Source organism: Hydra vulgaris, chromosome 10 (genome assembly GCF_038396675.1).
Source record: "Hydra vulgaris chromosome 10, alternate assembly HydraT2T_AEP".
In the NCBI taxonomy this organism is placed as follows: Eukaryota; Metazoa; Cnidaria; class Hydrozoa; order Anthoathecata; family Hydridae; genus Hydra; species Hydra vulgaris.
Genome location: NC_088929.1, coordinates 16,505,296 through 16,526,237, shown reverse-complemented (window position 1 = coordinate 16,526,237; position 20,942 = coordinate 16,505,296). Strand labels below are relative to the sequence as shown.

The 20,942-nt window shown below is 28.6% G+C and overlaps 1 protein-coding gene across 10 annotated transcripts in view; it reads left to right on the top strand.

Moving 5' to 3' along the window:
• Nucleotides 1-1,347: 1,347 nt before the first annotated feature.
• LOC100202951 (membrane-associated phosphatidylinositol transfer protein 2) overlaps nt 1,348-20,942 on the top strand; it is a 64,234-nt gene continuing 44,639 nt past the window's right edge. For 2 of the 10 annotated variants that reach the window (XM_065807382.1, XM_065807374.1), the window contains exons 1-3: nt 1,348-1,651; nt 12,594-12,699; nt 20,069-20,178. The gene's annotated coding sequence lies outside the window, so the exon portion shown is untranslated. Of the gene's footprint in view, nt 1,652-2,538; nt 2,607-5,317; nt 5,340-12,323; nt 12,463-12,593; nt 12,700-20,068; nt 20,179-20,352; nt 20,376-20,942 lie in introns of those variants that run through there. The other 8 variants (XM_065807376.1, XM_065807378.1, XM_065807379.1 and 5 more) reach the window with 8 other exon arrangements.

Here is a 20,942-nt window from a genome sequence, read left to right as displayed (position 1 = left end):
GACAAATTCTACTAAATCGTATATATTAAATTGAAAGTAAAGCAAATATTCAAACCAGAGAAATTAAACACAAACTAAATAAAAAGCGAATAACTCCACTACACCGTGTAAAGTAAATTAATCTAAATGTAAACTAAATATAAAACGACTAAACCCTATAATTTAAATTAGACTAAATACCAACTTTAAATAAGACAAATAATTCCACTAAGCCGTATTAATTAAATTAAACATAAAACGATTATTTAAAGTGTAAACTAAATTAAATTAAATAGTAAAGCGCACGTGTTCAATAAAAGTAATTAAAAATTGTTATCAAAAATAGAATATCCATATTCTCTCGTACGTACCTCAACTCGCCCATATATTTCAATCAGTACATAGATTTCCACAAAATTAATTCAATTATGAAGATTCTTTTCTTTTAATTAGCTGCTTTCGAACTAGACATCTGTTTAACTTCTTTTGTAATTACTCGCTTAAAATTCAGTTTAATGTAATTGTGTTTCTCCTACCCACAGGAGTTTACAACCTTACTTGTTCTAAATAGCGACCTGACTTTTGCTTGAGTTGCGAACTAGAATAAAGAAAAAAGTTTTGTAATTTTTGCGTAATTTTACCTGAATTATAAAATAAACATAAAACAAGTGTACAGTTGCATCTAATATACTAATATTAGATGCAATTAAAAAGTCTGTGCTCATTTTTTTCTTTTAATAACCAGCTATAACACTGAACATCTGTTCAACAAATATTATAACTATTTAGTTAACACCTTTTCTAATATAATAAATCCTTTATTTTTACTCAGGTGATTACAGCTAAACATCGCAAGTGACTAGACTTACTTGGTCCAGTTGCGATCTTTACGTAGGATTATAATATATTGTAATTATATAATCTCTCAAATAAAAAATTTGAATTGTTTTAATCCTGATAGGAGACATTAAAATTTCAAAAATAAAAAATAACAATTAGCCTGGTTTGGCGCAGTATTATTTTTTTTTTAATTTTTAATTAATAATTCGCAATATTAAACAAAATTTGGTTTTTGAAAAGTTAAAAACAAAAAAGAAGCAAGTAAAACATTTTAGTTTTTTCTTACTCTATGATGGAAAAAAAAAAATATATAGTTTAAAAAACGTTAAGAGAACATTTTTTTTGACCCTATTTATTATTCCATGCCAATGTGATAGTTTTTTTGTTGTTGTTGTCGTTGTTGTAGTTATTCATAAACATTCAGAAAACTATTATATTCAACACAATAGTTATAGGATAACAAACATTTCTAATATTTACGAATGATTACAAAAACTCATAAAAATAATTGAAGTTTTAAAAACCGCCACATCTGCCTCAAGCCTGTAGATGCAGCTGTTCGCAAACCTTTACAAACGAATCTGCACCTATTTTTACATAAAGTTCACTGTCGGTAATTTTCATTTATAAATAAATTTTAACAAAACTTCATTTTAAGATAAAAATAAAAAAAAAGAATTAACATTCAATTATTCATATTTTAACTTATGAAGTTATGTAAAGACGTTTTAAATACTGTGTCAAGGAAATAAAAATTGTCTTCTTGAGAGGATTGAAAGTTATCGTGTCAAGGAATTTACGTAGTTTACGCATTAGTAAACTTACACTTTTTGTAAGTGACAATCAATCTTAATATTTACTTTAAAAAAACTTAAGAGAAAACTTAAGAAATGGAAATCTAATAATAAGATAATTATTTAATAAAGTAGTTTTTTAAACAACCATATCTCAACAAAAAAAAATTCTAAATAGTTTTAATGATAATAAATAAATAAATGATAATAATAATAAGTAATAATTACTAAAATATATATATTAAGTATAATTTTTTGTTTCATATTTCCGAATTCGTATTCGATATCAAATGCATCGATTAGATTACTGTTTACATATTTGGAATTTAAAGTGCATAACTTTTAAGTGTAACGCTTGTCTTTACTTTAATGTTGTCTGTGATAAGTATCACAGACAACATTAAAGTTTATATTACATCAAAACATTAAATATTATATTACATCAAAAACTTATTCACAAAATAATCTAAATGCATTGCATTTCTATGCAGCATTACTTGCTATCGTTTCAATAAAAACTAAACGCATTTTAAAAGCGAAACTTCTGTTCAGTAAAACTAGGAATGCGTTAGATAAAATCGCCAATTACTTTTATTATAACTTAAAAAATTAAAAACGCGGTTCTATGTTTTTTTTACATCTAACTTTTTTGAACTTTTTTATTGTGAATCGATAAACAAAATTTATGAATAAATTTTAAGAGTCATTTTAATAAATACTTTTTCTTTTATTTAGAAACTGTGTGATAGGAATTAGTGCGGGATAATCGAATAGAATCTTATTTTTTCATAATAAAAAAAAACAATTGATTAGCCTTTTTAACTAGATTTAGTGTTATCAGTATATTGTAAAAAGCTAATTGTTAAGGATATTCTGATAAGTGATTACAATCTATATTAGCAGTGTACTTCATTTATATTTAAAGTAATTGTGAAGTCAAATTTGAAAACAAAGTTGTTGCATCAGATTGAATACATCAAAGAAAAAAAACCTGTATGTACTATTATTCCATTAAATCAATTAATAAAAAGATGCATGTGATATATATATATTTATATAATGTTTATAAACCTTTTTAACTTTCTTTTGTTTCAGTAAACTGCTGATTATAGAAAAACGCTTACATTTTTACAAATAGCACGTATATGTAAATTTTCTCTCGTATCAAGCCCTAAATCCAACGTATACTTCACGTATGCAAACGCAAAAAAAAAATCTTTTCATTAAAAGACAGCATACCAAACCTTTTGTTAATATATGTACACACACTGCGTTTGAGGCTAAATAAATCAGTTTATGTATAAATCCTATAGTGCGACTATCCGTATAAATCTTACAATGCGACTATCCGTATAAATCCTAGCAAACTTATTCCTTTTTATATAATTCAAGTAAAAATTCTAACACTTGATAATGATAAATTAATTTCCCTTCAAAATATTGGACATATAACTATTTGTTTTGATAAGCTAAAACTTGAAAATAAATTCAGCATTTTTATCTGTTTTAGTTACCAAGTCCTTTGATTATATAAAGTATAGCCAAATTTAAATAAATTTAGTTACATGTTTGTTCTTCTTACATGTTAGCCAACAAAAATAAAACATAATTTTGACCAGAATTTTTCTGATTTAGTTGGATTTAATTACGAGACATTGGTATTATGATTGCAAATCCTATAGGATTAATACATGCAAATCCTAGAGGATCAATACATTTATACTCCAAGTTTTTTTTTAATATATAAAAAAGTTAAAATGTTAAACAATACATTAGAATAAATAAAGAGAACTATATTTAAACTTATTTAAAAAACAATTGATTTAAAATCAGCACCCCCAGTTTATATATGTGTATATATATATATATATATATATATATATATATATATATATATATATATATATATATATATATATATATATATATATATATATATACACATATATATATATATACACATATATATATATATATATATATATATATATATATATATATATATATATATATATATATATATATATATACATATATACATATATATTTGGAAGAGGGGGGGGGGTGTTATCTTGTGTTTATTAAATTATCACATACTGATGTCTGAACCTAGCATATTTACAATACAAGTTTTTATATTTCACGAAAAATTATTTTTGCAAATAACTTATAACAAATACAAATTTAAACCAGTAGGACAAAAATGAATGATTAATCCGACGCTGAGGAAATATAATATTTATGTATTTAATTTTGTATATTTGGACGCATTTGCAATATTAAGTTTATAAAACGAAAAAATATGTTTATTATTGCGAATAAATACACATAATATATAACCAGGGTGACGGAACCAGTCAATGCAAAGTGATGAGACATAGAATACTTAAATTTTAAACATTTGAAAATTCTAAAAAAGTTTACATAACAAACTAGCTTAACTTTTAAATTTCAATTTGAAATCATTTGAGTTTAAAAAAAAAATTGTATTTTATCAATTAAATTTTATGGTAGAAGTTGGTTTGTACTAAATGATATTAATCCGTTTTTCCTTATTTCATCTATATACAAATTGTGCTATGTGGCCATGTGACCACATGTCAGAGATTGAGATTGTAAGATTGCCTAAGACTAGGATTATAATATATTGAATGTTAGAAGAAAATGAACTAATGAAAATGTTATCAGTATGGGTTTTGGTTTTTGCAGTTACACGTGTTGGAAGAATTGTGGTTGGAAATAAGGAATGAAAGCACAAAGATTCAAAATAATTAGACACGACCTGTGGTTCTCTTAACTATGTCAAAAAGTTTCATTTTATTATTATTGAGTTTGATAAGTGTTTACTTCATATTAGTATTTACTACTATTTTTAAGCATCCTTGATGTAACATCTTTATTCAGAATATATTTGATTTGATTTAATTTGATTTAAAGGGTAGACGTTTTTTTATATTACGTCTGACTTTTTTGCACAAAGTTTGGGAAGTTAGACAAACAATACTGTTCTTTACGGTGTCGCCTATTTTTAGGAGGTAAACGATATCGCCTATTTTTAGGAGGTAAACTGTATCGCCAATTTTTAGGAGGTAAACGGTGTTGCCTATTTTTAGGAAGTATTTAGTGATTAGCCGTTTAAAAAAAAACAAATTTGTTAAAGGCAAGTTTTTAGTGTTCACAGTTGCATTAAAATAATGATAATAAAAAGACTTTTTAAAGTACACTTTTAATCTTGTTGTTTATTTATTTTTTACTTTATTTATAAAAAGATTTTAGTATGCCCATCATTTAAACTGACTCAAATATTTTTTAGATTGTTTAAACTGTTTTCCCCAGTGAATTTCAGTCAAAATATATCTATATGGTTATACCAAGAAAAAGTGAACTTTTTTTTATCCAAGTACTGATGATTGGCCCCTCAAATTTCTAATAAATTATCAAAACTAATCTATACAATCAACGATTCTTAATGTTCTTAAAACCTTTTCCTGTCTAAATGTACTCACTTTTTAAAATGGTAATTAAGCCCTGTCATTATGAATGATGTTTTGTTATTCCAAACACGCAAAAATTGGGCGCAATAGCAAAAACATTAAATAAGATTTTTATAGAATATTTGAAATCATAAGCCAATTATATATAAAAAAACGAATAACTGTATTAGTCAAAATATTTAAAGTACAATCATTACGAATCATCGTGTGGAGCTGTTTGACTGCTAAATAAGTATGTCGATCTTTGATATTTTAATCTTTTCTTTATTGCTTAAAGAAGTGTAGTTTTTATAAAGTTTTTATTTAAAAGGACTATTTTATTTAATTTGTTGCAGATTTTTTTTTCTAAAAATAATTTTTCATTTGATCGCTTGATTGATTTTCTAGTCATTTATTTGAAACTAAAAAAATTAAACCGTTACATTTTTCATATTATATTGTATCATATAATATTAAATGATTTTTTTTGTTAATAACTTTATTTTTAAACTATTATGACTTAAGGGCTGAGATAACAAAACGGTATCAAAGACACGAGGGTACTGGGTGCTAGATATTAGGCGCTTCAAAAAGGAAAGATTAGTAATGATATTAAACTTAAAGAAGGAAAAAAAAAACGTTATTTACAAGGTTTAAATTTGCGTACGTCTGATTCATCTTGATTCAAATTCAAATTAATAAGAAAAAATTTTATAAAAACTTAAAATTTCAATAAACATCAAAACAACGGTAGATAATTTTTGCTCATATGTCACGATAGAGATATATTATCACTTACATTATCAATGTGCTTAGGTAATTATTTTTAAGTCTGCGCGTTTAATACACATCAAAGAGACACGGTGCATAGGAACATACTCTAAGACCTTGCAACACGTCCCCAGAGATTTTATTTTTGATTATCATTAGAAAACATTTCCTCATTCAAAAAATGTAAACGACAACTTTTTTTAGTGGGGGCCTGGGGAGAAAACACACATTTTAGGGCAGTGCCCAGGAATTTTGTTGTTCAAGATAGGTAGCTAATAAGCATGGGGCATACTCAAATTTTTAGTATGTTGATACTGGTAGCAAATGAGGATGACTTGCAAAAAATTAAGGTAATTGAAGCTAAACCAACCCCGCCCCGATCCCTAACTGCCCCTTTCCTAGAACTACGTCTCCTTTAATCGTAAATTTTTTTTTTGTTCTATTATAAAGTAGATCAAAATTCATCGACAGATTTCAAATTTCATCAAAAAATCTCTTTTCGTTTAAGATTTATAACAATGCAAAGCCTAAAATTACCCCCTGAAATAACCTTAAATGGTCTCAACTTTTAAACGAAAAATTTTTTTTGATGTAATTTGATATCTGTCGATGAACTTTGATCTAGTTTAATATAAAACAAGCAAAAAGTTGAAAAGTGTTTTTTGGAACCATACCCTAGGGGGGATTTGGGGAATCTTCTCGAACACCACAAAATCATGCCCATGCCTCATATTTAGATTTTCAGAAATATTTGTGATAGATTTATCAATTTTATTTTTTAAAGTTTTTAAAAATTTTTGTTTAACATTAAAATTTACAGACGGATAAGTAATTTTTATTACTTTCTATTTACATTTTTATTGAAATAAAAACAAAGCAAAGCAACCTTTAATTATTAACAATTAGTAAAAGTTAGCAGTTGCTAATTGTTAACAGTTGCATAATAACTCTTTGCACGCGTTGATATACGAACTGAAAGCATGTTTTTAGCCATTATATTGACATGTGTTTATAGGCATTATATTGACATTTGATTGATATTACCGATATATCATGCCAATATTATCAATCCATATCAGAAGTTTTTATTTGAAGCATTCATTTAAAATGCCTAAACATGCAGAAGAACATAGTGATTTTGTAAAAAAAATTTGCATTTGCTGCTTCAGGAAAGGCACGGATTTAAGACCAATAAATAATCCTGAAACAACTTATTTAAATCTAAATAAAAAGAAAAATGACTACTCAAACCTTATCAAAACTATATTCTGGAAAGATTATTCAGCGGATAATCCTGACCTTCCTACCATGCTTTGCTCAAAATGTAGAAAAAAGCTTGCAGGGACTGATCCTTACTTCATTATGCGACCGTGTTATGAAGGTAATTATAACTATATTGATGTTTAATTTACTTCATTTAAAATTTAGTTTCGCTATTTTAGTTATTATAGTTGTCATACAAGTGCTATAAAATTTAGACCTGAATACCAGAGTTATTAGAGGGAAAAAATGTGAATGTTTTATTTGTGAAAATGGGCGCAAATCAAAAATGAAAAAAATATTGGCCCCAATGGTTGATTGTGTTTCGGGAAAGCTTGTTTATCAAGGCGCTGAAGATGTTTCAAATAAACCTGCAGAAAGACTAGTTTGTCAACATTGTTATGCCCAAGTGGGACAGGGAATTCCATATCCCTGTACGAAATTAAATAGACAAAAGAATTTGACTGCCATTGTAAAATCAACACCCCCAACAACGCAAGGAAAAGTTTTGTCCAGCTCTATCAAAGATTTCAGCACAAATGACTCAGAGAACACCTTAGTTTTGAAAACGTTTGGTCCGAAGCAACTCACTGTCTCTTTCGGAAAGACTGAGGTTAAGAAACCTTTCTTTTCTTTAGATAAATTGAACAAACTTCAATTAAAACTACATTCCAGGTAAATTTTTGTTGCTTAAAAATACTTTTAAAAATAAATTTGTTATGAGTTTAAACCCAATTTTTGTAATAACCTTATTATGATTTATAAGTAATCGCAACATGATTGAAGTTGCACGATTTCTGAGAAGTGAGGCAGGACGAAAAAGTGTGGAATCCGGTTTCAATATTAAGCTGATTGAGAACAACAAAATAATTGGAAATTTATTCAATTGTGATAAACTCCCATTGCTATTAAAATTAAAAGAAAGCGAAGAGGTAAGTAAACTATTTCCAAAAAAATTATTTTATAGCTAGATTGCAATTTGTATTATTCATTTTGATTTTTTATGAATGTATAGTTGGTAGAAAAAGATACTCCTATTGTGTGTTGCAATGACATTGAAGAACTCGTAGCAATGGTACTTCATCACAGAAGTCAAGAAACAAATGATGTTGATATCAAGTTATGTGTAGATGGAGGGTAGGGATTCCTAAAAGTTACACTGTCAATAACCCTAAAACCAGAGTTAAAAAATAATAAAATTCCAGAGAAACTGAGCAAGAGTGACGGATATGCGTGCAAAGATTTTAAAGATTCAAGCCTCCACAAAACTATTATATTGGCCATTTTGCCTTCATTGAACGAAAAATACCATAACTTGCGGTTAATATTAGATAAGCTAAACATTTCATCCTTAGATTACACAGTATCTGAAGATCTAAAGATTTTGCTTCAAATGGTTGGAAAACAAACTGCAACATCAAAACACCCTTGTCCGTATTGCATGACGTTATCTCCTGACTTTCAAAAAGCTGATCATTATACTCTAGAGTCTTTGTGTACATTGTACGACCAATGGATGGCTGATGGTGCAAATTTAAAAAAAGCTAAAAAATATACTAATGTTGTTAACTCCCCTTTATTAACAGGCAACAAAAACAAAAAAATACTAGAACTTGTAAATATTCCTGGACTACATATACTGCTAGGTGTTGTAGACAAAATTTTAAAAGAGATTGAAAAAAATTTATTTGAAAACAAGTAGTGTGGGTTACAGTTTGTTAATCAATATCTGTCTAAAATAAACATCTGCAGAGTGTCCTACCAAGGGCAGCATCGTTTGGAAGGCAATGCTTGTCATAAATTGCTTAAAAACATAGACAGCTTTGAACTGTTTTTTCAAGAGTTTAGTCTTGGAGTTTCCGCTGCCAAATGTATTAAGGTACTTAGAGATTTTGAAAAAATAGCCCATGGTTGTTTTGGAAAATCATTAAGCTCCACGTATGTTAAAGATCTAGAGGAGTTCTCTACGAGCTATAGAAATCTAAGGGCTACAATTCCTTTGAAGGTACACATAATTGAGCAACATGTTATTGAATTTATCAACATAAAAGGTGGAGTCTTTGGTATGATAAATAACTTTTAAATTTGATTAAAAACAATTTATAATCTTAGTAATTAAATACTCTATTTCAACAGTTGAATCGTAAAATTTGCATAATTTACGACGAATATTTATTAAGTAAACTTGCATTTCTTTTGTACTTCTACTGTTCTATAGGCTTAGGTTACTGGACTGAACAAGCTCTCGAATCCATTCATCAGGATTTCAATCAGTTTTGGTGAATGAGAAAAGTTGGAGAGCACAGCCCAAACTATATAGAGGCGCTGAAAAACGCGGTTGTTGCTTACAACTACAAGCACTTTTAAAGTAGCTTTCTATTTGCAGGAATGTAGTTTGTAAAAAGTAAAGTGTTAAATCTCCTATGAACAAACGTTTAGTATGACTTTGAAATGTAAAATATCAATCATAATGTAACCATAAAAATCAGAGTTTTTTTTTTTACTGTAATAAATAATTGTAGCAAACCCTTCTCGACCCCTTATAGCCCTCCCCAGGGTATGGTTCCAAAAAACACTTTTCAACTTTTTGCTTGTTTTATATTAAACTAGATCAAAGTTCATCGACAGATTTCAAATTACATCAAAAAAAAAATTTTCGTTTAAAAGTTGAGACCATTTAAGGATATTTCAGGGGGTAATTTTAGGCTTTGCATTGTTATAAATCTTAAACGAAAAGAGATTTTTTGATGAAATTTGAAATCTGTCGATGAATTTTGATCTACTTTATAATAGAACAAAAAAAAAATTTACGATTAAAGGAGACGTAGTTCTAGGAAAGGGGCAGTTAGGGATCGGGGCGGGGTTGGTTTAGCTTCAATTACCTTAATTTTTTGCAAGTCATCCTCATTTGCTACCAGTATCAACATACTAAAAATTTGAGTATGCCCCATGCTTATTAGCTACCTATCTTGAACAACAAAATTCCTGGGCACTGCCCTAAAATGTGTGTTTTCTCCCCAGGCCCCCACTAAAAAAAGTTGTCGTTTACATTTTTTGAATGAGGAAATGTTTTCTAATGATAATCAAAAATAAAATCTCTGGGGATGTGTTGCAAGGTCTTAGAGTATGTTCCTATGCACCGTGTCAAGCTAGGGTCAAAGACAAGACACAAATTAAGAGGTGAAGATAAGTGATTAGAGTAGTCTGAAAAACGAGTTGCGAAATTAACTAAGTAAGAGATTAAGAATTACAGAGGCTATGAGCTTTAGTACCTGCATGGTTAGTGGTGTTAGAACCAAGCCATTCAGTGTGATGAGCCTTAAAGTCACCAATAACAACAATATTGGAAGAAGCATAAAAAGAGAAAAGGCTTAAACCCTTTGATCAGAAATAACAATTAAAAGAGTGCGTGCTTGAGAAGAAGGAGAACAGTAAAGAACAAAGAGAAAAGTAATTGAGTAAAAAGTGGAAGCACATATAAAATTGGATAGAGGATTCAAACCTGATTTCCTAACAAACAGATAAGTTAATGAGTAAGTATACCCCAAATCAAATAATAGTAGTCATCAAAACTGAGATCCAAAAAATAAAACAACCGAATTCAACTTAGTCTCACAGAGAGCAGGCAAGTTTAGTTAAATTTTCAAGAGGTAAGATTTAACAGATGAAAAGTTACTTTGAAGACCACGAATATTTCTAAAAGATATATTGAAAAAATTAGGTAATAGTGACGGTTTTTTATGTTTAATGTTTTTAGTTACTTTAGACATGTTTAAGTTAAATCAACATTAACTCTTGAACGTGCGTCAACGAAACCCCTGCTTTAATTGCTCTTTTTAAAAAAGTCTAAACTTATGCCTTAAAAAGGGTAAAAAAAGGGTTTTAAAGGGCTTCCTAACAGTTTCTTGATGCATAGAAAAGACATATTTAGTAACTGTATTATGTAGAAAAGCTAATTGTTATGTCACAGCCAACAGAACTGCATCCAAACAAATTCAAAGTGATGGTTGGCAAAGTTAAATAGTGGGCAAGTTTTTTTCTTCATTATCTTTTATTGAATCTTTTTTTAACGTACTTACTTATGAACAACATTGTCATACGCTTGACCCCTGCATATCTTACGGTTTGCTTTAAAAACATTGTACACGTATTCAAAAACGCGATATTCTCTTAATATCGTTTTATTTGTAAAAACAACCATTCTTTTAAAAACCGATCATTCTTCCGACCATTCTTATAAAAACTGCAACAACAGATCATCATGTGTCAGATCTAGTGTTAAATCAATAGACCAAAATAGTCACTATTACTGCCTACTTTGGTTTTTCTCTTAAATAAATGAAAGAGTTACGCAGTAAGCCTTTTATTCATTTTTGTAATAAGCACTTTACAAATTATAGTTTTACCTTAGATTAGATTTAAAATGATTAGAACAGTGATACATGCAGAGGCGATTTTACGAAGGAGTGGAATTCCCCCCCCCCCCCCATTAAAAAAAAAGAAAAAAAAAGAAGGCAATTCTCAAGTCACAGCCGGGTTTTTTTACGAATTTAGTCGGCTAGTCGGTTATTTAACTTATTTAACACCATTCAGTCGGGTGAATTTTGACATCGAGTTTTGGGTAATTTGAATTTATTACCTCGAGTGTAAATATAGTTTATTAAAAAGAAACTTGGTATATTTAGGCCAACTCAATTTTTCAGAATTTTGTCACATGTAGTCATATCTTGCTTAAAGCGACGAATTTCTAGTAGTTCCAAACCGAGAGTTCTAAGTCTATTAATATATGAAAAGTTATTTAGGTTAGCTATCTTCTTGGAAAAACGTCTTTGCACGACTTTGTTTAATTCTATGTGGTTTGACGACCAAACCGGAGAGCAATATTTTAAAATTGGTCTTATGTAGGTAGTGTAGGCTTTTACGATAACACGTGGATCACGACTTTTAAAACACTTAAGGATCAAATATTCTCCAATGTTTGATGCATGGACGATACTTGCCATATGATTATTGTAATTTAAGTAAGGAATTATTAAATTAATAAAATATTATATTACAGTAGTTGTATAGAGTTCCTTTATAATTATAATACAAAAGCTGTTATCGTCGATACTGTTTGCGATTGGCTTTTTAAAAACACGGGCACTAACTTTTGTTTCCATATTATATTTCCGTATTATACAAATACTAATAAAAAAATACTCTCACACACTGAAATAAATTCGCTATTTTCGAAGTACCGATAAAAAATAATTTTTTGGGATTTTTTCCCTAAATAAATAAACCGTAAACAAACTAAACGCTAATTTGAAGGAAAATTACTTCCTAACATAATAGATTGAAATGTAATTTTTATTTTAATTATTTTTGAGTAACTGGCAAAAATATACAAGTAATTTGGAAGTTTCAATTGCGTCAATTGCTAATTCAAGTATAACTTAAATTATTTATGTTGTAGCTTCTGTTTCTAATGCAGGTAAAATCCTAATCAAAACAACAAAGAACCCAGATGTAAATAAGTTATTTAAATGGAAAATACACAATCAAAAAGTTAGTAATGTAGCGGAATTAAATTTTCAATGGTAAGTTTTATTCAAATTCCATAAACTTTATCCGAGGCTGTTAATCTTGTAACTGTTGACTATCATGTTTAAATTATCAAAACTTATTCATTTTTTATTTTTTTTATTTCTTTGTTTAGAGTTTTAAAAACTTTTGATACTAAGCAGCTAAAGACAGGTTTATAGTTAACTGAATTATGTCTCTCTGTTATGCAGGAGTCTATTTTTAACGTTAGCTATAGCATAGTTTGATAATGTAAATAAATTGTACTTTTGAATATTGAGTGTCTTTATAAAAGTTACAACCATGCTATTAAGTTTGCTATTAATACTTAAAGATTCGCTGTATTTAAATTGTTAATTTTTAAATGTTTTTTAAGTTGTTAAAGTTTCTAATAAAAGATGAAAAAAAAAGTTTTATATGGTATGTTTTTTACTGTAAAATTGTAATTAGAGAAAATAAATCATAAAATTTCAATCATTAAAAACAACAGTTTCTAAACTCATGGATTTTTCCAGTTAATTTCAATAATGAAAAATGTTAAATAAAACTGTTTGCATAAGTTAATGAAATAATAAAAATATTATTCAGTAATAAACTCAGAGATTTAAGATTTTTATTTTTTAAGTTACGAAAAACTATTAATGTTTTAGTTTAATTTATTAATGGTAAACGATTTGCCTTTAATCATAACTCATATGTTTAATAAAACATGCTGCATTCTAAGTTTAGATTTTTTTATAACTTCTTTGAAATTGTCAGTGTTAAAGTTAGACATAGAGGTGTAAAAGTTGGTGTAGTAACTTCAGACTTTTCTGAGTTGCAGTTCAAGCTATGTAACTTACCCCTGATATACATTCATATATACCACCTTTTAATATGTTCTATATAAATAAGTTTTTGAATAAAAGATATTTTCAGGGGTCCTTCGATAACCTTTAACAACTTTTTCCTAATTTTTCCCTAATAATATTATAAAATCAAAGTTTAAAAATATATATCAAAGTTTAATATATATAATTATATAAAATTTTTTATAATTATATAAAATATAATTATATAAAATTTTATATAATTATATAAAATATAATTATATAAAATTTTATAAAATTATATATATTAAATTTTATATAATTTTATATAATTATATAAAATTTTCAAGTGATTAAAAAGTGATAACTTTGAACTAAAAATGAAGTCTATTTTTACAGCAGGCCTTGCAGTTATCCAATTGAATGGAAAGGCTGAATTTTAAAAACAAATTTTCTAAGATTTTAAAAAAAATTTTCATAATGTATTATGCCTCTAACAGTGTTGTATCGCTTTATGGCTGTTTAACAACGACAAAAATAATGAGAACTTTGTATCTGTTTATCGCTTACCAAAAGACAAAGATGAACATTTATGCTGGATAAGATAATAGATAATATCTCTTATATAAAATATACTGTGGTATGCTCTTAACATTGGTTTGAAAATTTTAATTTAAAAACAATTTACTATAAAAAACAAGTGAATGTAACTCTGGAAACATTTCAATGTTTTACAAATGTAATTATAACATTGTCTTACAATAGAGAGAATTTACTCAAGAAACTAGAGTACCACTATGAGAAGCATTCTAATTAACAAACCTATTGGTTTTTATGATAATATATTACCTAATCTTGAAAAAAGTTTTTATTCATAAAAGTATAATAATACAGTAATAAAATTGATCTTAAATTATTTATATGTTCATTCATTTATATATTCTTTTAGTTTCTTCAAATAAAAATTGTTTTAACATATAGAGTTTCATTTGGGTTTTGGGTGTTTTATTTTGACTCTTTTATATAGTTGAATAAGAGAAATAGACAAATTTCCTGTTATATCTGCAGCAGATTGTTTTTTAAACAACATTGAAATAGCTAATAATTTTTTAATAATAATAATAATAGAAAGTTCTGCAAGAAGAATTATATGCAAATTAGATCTACCACTGTAAAAAAGCCTGAGTTTTATCTGTATTGAAGTTCACCAGCCATTGTGAGCCCCATGCTGTAGCAGAAGTGAGATCCTTTTCAAGCTCAAATACCCCCTCCAAGCAATCAGAGAGTGTTGGCTTCTTATCACAACAAGAATAAATGGTAGTATCATCAGTGAACAATCCCACCTTAGATGTGAGAATATCTGGAAGATTGTTAATGTAAACTAAGAAGAGTATAGGGCCAAGGATAGAACCTTGAGGAACCCTTGAAGTTACAGAATAAGAAGAAGAGTGCTGTCCATTGAGGACAACTTTTATACTACGATTGGAAAGGAAGGATTCAATAATCTTAAAGATATTTCCAGATACACCATAAGAAGTAAGCTTATGGAGAAGACCAGCATGCCAAACTTTATCAAAAGCTTTAGAAATGTCAAGAGCGATGGCCTTAACCTCTCCATCTTTATCTAATGCATGATAAGACCTATAGGTTATTACTGTTAGCAAAGCAGCTGTAGAACGAGAAGATCAAAATCCATATAGATGATCAGAAAGTAAGTTATTAGTTTCAAGATGAAAGATTATGTGTTTGTTAATTAAAGATTCAAAAACCTTACTTATGATAGGAAGAAGACTAATGGGATGGTGGTTAGACGAATCAGATCGCTCTCCAGAATTTTTGAAAATAGGGATAACAGATGCCGTATTCCAGCAGGCTGGAAAACAAGACTCTGATAAGCACTTGTTTAATAGTTTTGAAAGTATAGATGACAGCTCTAGAGAACACTTCTGCAAGACAATAACAGGTATGTTGTCCAGGGCACAAGCTGTAGAAGAGTCTAGGCAGGAAATCACTTTAGATACAGAAGCTGGAGTGATATGAATGTCAAGCAATGGATCAACCTGTTTGATGGCTTTATAAGTTTTTTTTTTTTTTTTTGTTAATTCACCTCCCCAAGGCCCGAAGGCCACTACAGACGAGGAGGCTACTTAATTGTGGTTATAACCCTCTCTCAACTCTATAACTCCGAAACACGAAACTTGACGAACAAGGCCGCTGCGCGGAGAAACAAGTTGAGCGCGGTACTACCATCGACGTGGTGGGGATTGAACTCGAAACCTCTCGCTTATGAAGCGAGCGCTCTACCACTACACCACTACCCCATAAGGTAGAATGCAATTAGTGGAATCAAGAGATGGTATTGATAAAAAGTTCTCAGCAAACAATTCGGCTTTGTCTTTTGGTAAAGTGACAAAGTCTGAACCACACAAGAGAGGTGGAGTTACAGATTTTCCCTTATTATTGATACTATTAAAGATTCTCCAGAAGTAACGAGGGCCTAATTTTTGTGATGAAATACAAGATTTCATGATCTGAAAATAGCGGGCTTTGGTGTTAGATAAGACTTTTTTACAATGGTTTCTAGCAGTAATAAACAAATGTCTGTTTTCTGGAGAATTGTTTTGCTGATAGATATGGGAGTAATGGTTTCAATTGGCATTTGCTGCAGTACAATGTGAGGAAAACCATGGAGGAGAGTGAGGCTTGACCTGGAAGTGTCGAGAGGGAATAAAAGATTCCATGTCAGCCTAAATCCACGAAGTTATGTAAGAAGCACATTTATCAACAAAAAAGCAAAAGATTTCTAATCAAGGGCCATCTTGAAGAAAATCACGGAAAGAATCCCAGTCAGCTTTACTGTAGTTGTATAAGGTTCGATAATGGGGGGATTCAGGTGATGAAGAAGAATGAGATATTAGTTTTAGAGAGATCAAACTGTGATCAGAAGCACCTAAGGGTGAATGTGGAGAAACTGAGCACTGACTAGGATCAGAAACAAGACATAAGTCGAGTAGAGAAGGTAAATGATTCGGGTTGTCTGGAAAGCGATTTGGAAAGTTGACTATTTGAGTTAGGGATTGAGAAAGGCAAAAGTTGTGAGCTTTAATGCCTGCAGAATCACTGACACTAGAGCCAAGCCATTCAGTGTTATGAGCATTAAAGTCACCGACAACAACAAGATAAGCCGATGGATAAATAGAGAGGGCTTGGTCAATATGATTAGAAATAACATCAAAAAGAGTGCAGTCTTGAGATGAAGGGGAGCGATATAGAACAAAGAGAAAGGCGATAGAGTGAAGTGGTGCTAAGCTTCACTCTATTGCCTCTTTACGAATTAAAGGAAGATAGCCATCAACACTAGGATCGCAAGATGAGATAGTTGAACTCAAATTAGTCTCATAAAGAACAAGTAGGTCGGGTGAACTTTGCAAGAGACACAACAGAAGAAAAGTTATTTCGAAGACCACAAATATTAGTGAATGATAGGTTTAGAGAACTTGGTGATGATGAGTTTTTTTTGTTGTATAGTTTTTGGTACTTTATTCATTTTTAAATTTGTTGAAGAACTTGACTCAAAGCATAGATAGTACTCAGAACACTGTTTAATAGCCCAAGCAATTGCAACATTACTATTAATAAACCCTAAGCCGTAACAAAGGGCTCCAAATGTAGCCTCGGCAATGCATACTAAAAGTACAAACAGGGACGCCATCCATTTGCAACATGGCACTGTTAATACTTTGATATTTTTCAGCTGTTGATGGAATCAGCCTCTCTAAGAGCTACTACAGAGTTTGGGAAACCTGATTACCAGCTGGCCTCAGAACCATAAAACTGAGTTTTAGAGCTGTACCCTCATTAGGAGATAATAGAAGGAGTTGCCTAGTCATATAAACAGAGACACAAGCAAAACCCATGCATTGAGTCAAGAAGATCCAACATTCAACATCCTAAACTGGAAACAATATATTAAAAATACATCTGCGTCAGCGTAATAGATAAAGAAGGGGTGCAAGGCTGGTCAACAGATAGAATCTGTTTACCTCTTAAGTCTTTGGCTAGGAGGCCTTCTACAAGACAGTGGCCGGATGCATTTAACATCTGCCCAAGATGAATATTTTTATCAAGACACCATCTCTAGCATTTACTCAACCATGAGCCCCAAGGCAGGGAGTGTTTTAAGTCGGAGTTAGCATCTCCTAGCTTTTGAAGGACATGAAGCAGATTGTACTGGAATACATGTTACCAGTAGCAGGATAACCTGACCTGACAATATGTATATATATATATATATATCTATATATATATATATATATATATACATACACATATATATATATAACATATATATTTGTTATATATGTTATGCATATGTATATATATATGTTATATGTATATACATATAACATATATCTATATATATATATATACATATATGTTATATATGGTATATGTATATATGTATATGTTATATGTATACGTATATGTATGTATATGTAGGTCTAAGCTAATCTTGATAATAAACAAATTTTTACACAAGTATAAAAATCATTAAAATAATAGAGGAAATAAATTAATTGCATTTTATTGGCTAGAAAAATTTGTTTATTCAATTAAAAAATGTTTTATTTTCTTAATTGTTTTACACTTTCCATAGTTTTTACTTTCATTTATCAACTAATTTATTTTCGAGGCCGAAAATTCATATGAGCTTTTCAAAAAATCAAATGATGAATTATTGTATATTAATATTTACTCTAATTTTCCACCCTAAATTTAAAAAAAACAACCTGATTTCAATTAATAACATCCTTAACCTAGACTCCTATCATGAAAATGTATTCAATTCCTTTTAACGATATTCGATTTTGCCCTTAAAATAAGTAAATTACAAAGTTTTGAACTAAAATTTGACCCTGAAAACAAAATAGTACAAAAGAGCAAAATAGAGCTATGTAATTTGTAATTTGGTTACTAGAAAATGTAACTTAGTTGATCCCCCCCCCCTTTTTCCATATAGCAAAATTGTTTCCACTAAGATAGAAAAAGTGTTTTTAAAATTGGTTGATAAATGCTTCCTGCCCTCTAATAGATTACATAAAATTTTAAATCAAAATACAACTAAAGTTAGGTACAGTAGCACAAAAAATATGGAAAGAATTATAAAAGGTCACAATAATGCTTTGTTAAATAAAAAAAAAATCCTAAATGGAAAAACAACAGAAAATTGTACTTGAAAATGGAAATTTATAATGTACTTGAAAAGCTATATATTGGCTTAACAGAAGGTAAATGGAAAAAATGTTTTGCCAACCATAAACAATCTTTTACAAATAAGAAGTATTCAAAAGACACAATGCTGTTGAAATACATATGCGAATTGAAAGATAAAAATATTGATGATTTTATACCCTTTAAACAGCATCTGCGTATAGTAATATTTCCAAAAAATGCATTTATACCTACAATAAAAATTTGAAATAATTACTCATGCGAACCAAGAATGTTTATTAAACACAAAATCAGAATTGATTTCTAAATGCATGAAAATAAGTTTCTCCTAAAAAACTATAAATTAAAGCTTAAAGAATAATTATATGAAATCCCTCCTTTAAAAATATATTTATAAAATAACATGAGTAAACAATTCTAAAGATTTCTTTTTCTAATAATGTCAGCATATTCCACAAATGTGTGAAAATTTACAGTAGCTAAGACATTTATGACTTCCTGTTGTTTAATTTTTGGTATAAGTTGAAGTTTTATTTTTAAATTACCACAAAAGGCAAACTTAATTGGCTTGAACTATTTTTTTTTTTAATGCAGAATGTGATTTTTTAATGATTCATGCTGTTTTTATTCAATCTTATTTGTTTTATTTTATTGTTAAAAGGTCATATAGATTATAGCTTTTTTTTTATCCCCTGTTTTTCTGTAACTTTGTAACAAGTTTTTCTATAACTCTAAAATTAAAGAAAAAGTCATTGATTTTATTTACTTTTTGAAAAAAATCTAATTAACATTTATTACTCACTGGACCACATATACAACCTTCAGAATTAGGGTTGGCTTTTGGCAATGCCAACCTAATTGCCGACCTAAAAGTGTTTGAGAATGGCAAAAAATTGCTGACCTCGTTTTTTATTTTTTAGATAACCCCTTTGTGTCAAATTTTTTTTTGCCAACCTGATGCCAACCTCTAACAGTTTAAGATCGGCAATTTATTGCCGACCTCATTTTTTCTAATTCCGAGTTCTGCATATATAATTGAAATTTTTTAAGATAAAAGTGTATCAAACTGGGTCTCAAAATAACTAGAAATTTATAGAGATTTCAAAAGAAGTTATCGTTTTTAAATAAAACTCTTTTAAAAGTTCTTGAAACTGTATATACAAAAAAATAACATTTTTAAACGGAATTTGATATGGTCATTTTTTATGACATTTTATCATAAAAAAGTAAGAAAACATTGCAAAAATATATTTGCAATATATTCTCTTCAAATATATTATAATTTTAAAATATAAATATTTAAATTTTGTTATATAAATGCTTTTGATAATTATTTTAAATTTAGACTTACTACTAATGAAATATTACACTGAATGTTGCAAAAGTTGTTGGAGTTTATAAAATAACATATTTATCCCTTATTGTGGGACATGAAATGAATGAACTAATTATAAGGTAGTTATTTTTGCATATATTTTGTTGATTAAATTTTTTTTTTTAGTATTGATTTAACCTTTTTTTTTTTTTTATTAATTACTACAAACAACCATGCAATTATTTAAGTTGGTAATTTTTTTTTTGTTTTTTACTAAAATCTTTTACTTTTTTCTTTACTAAATTCTCCTCTAGAAGGCTCCACTACAGTCAAGCAGGTTACTTATTTTTATATTTATTTTTTGTTTGCCAGTTACTAAAAAGTTAAGAAATGAATTAAATAGTTTGTTGACAGAAGACTTTAAAAACTGTAGGTAATTTGTAGGAAACAGGATGTAATTTGTATGAAACAGGAAAACATCAAGATTGGAGAGAATTCCAAAACATTTATATTTGAGAAAGAAAAAAAAACCTAGATAAATAAAAATTTTTTGAGCCTGAAAGAACAGTTACAAAAAAAGAAATTGACCTTACTGATTGAAGAGGCATTTGAGATTGTGTTTTTTTGGTGGAACAAAAGATAACAGCTCTCCTGAGCCGTTGCCATACTTGTAGAAAAGAAAAAAAAAATACAACTTTACACAATTAAACAAAAGCTTGAACTCTACAGCATGTGCAGCTACATTTACAATTCATTTTTGGACCTAAATGAAACTAAATGAGAAGGAGTTTCCTTAGGAGAAGCATCTAAAATATGGTAACAGTATTTTATGCAAGTAAAAAAAAAAAATTAAAATTAAAGTTAAAAATGTTGAGTATAATAATAAGTAAATTACCAACAGATG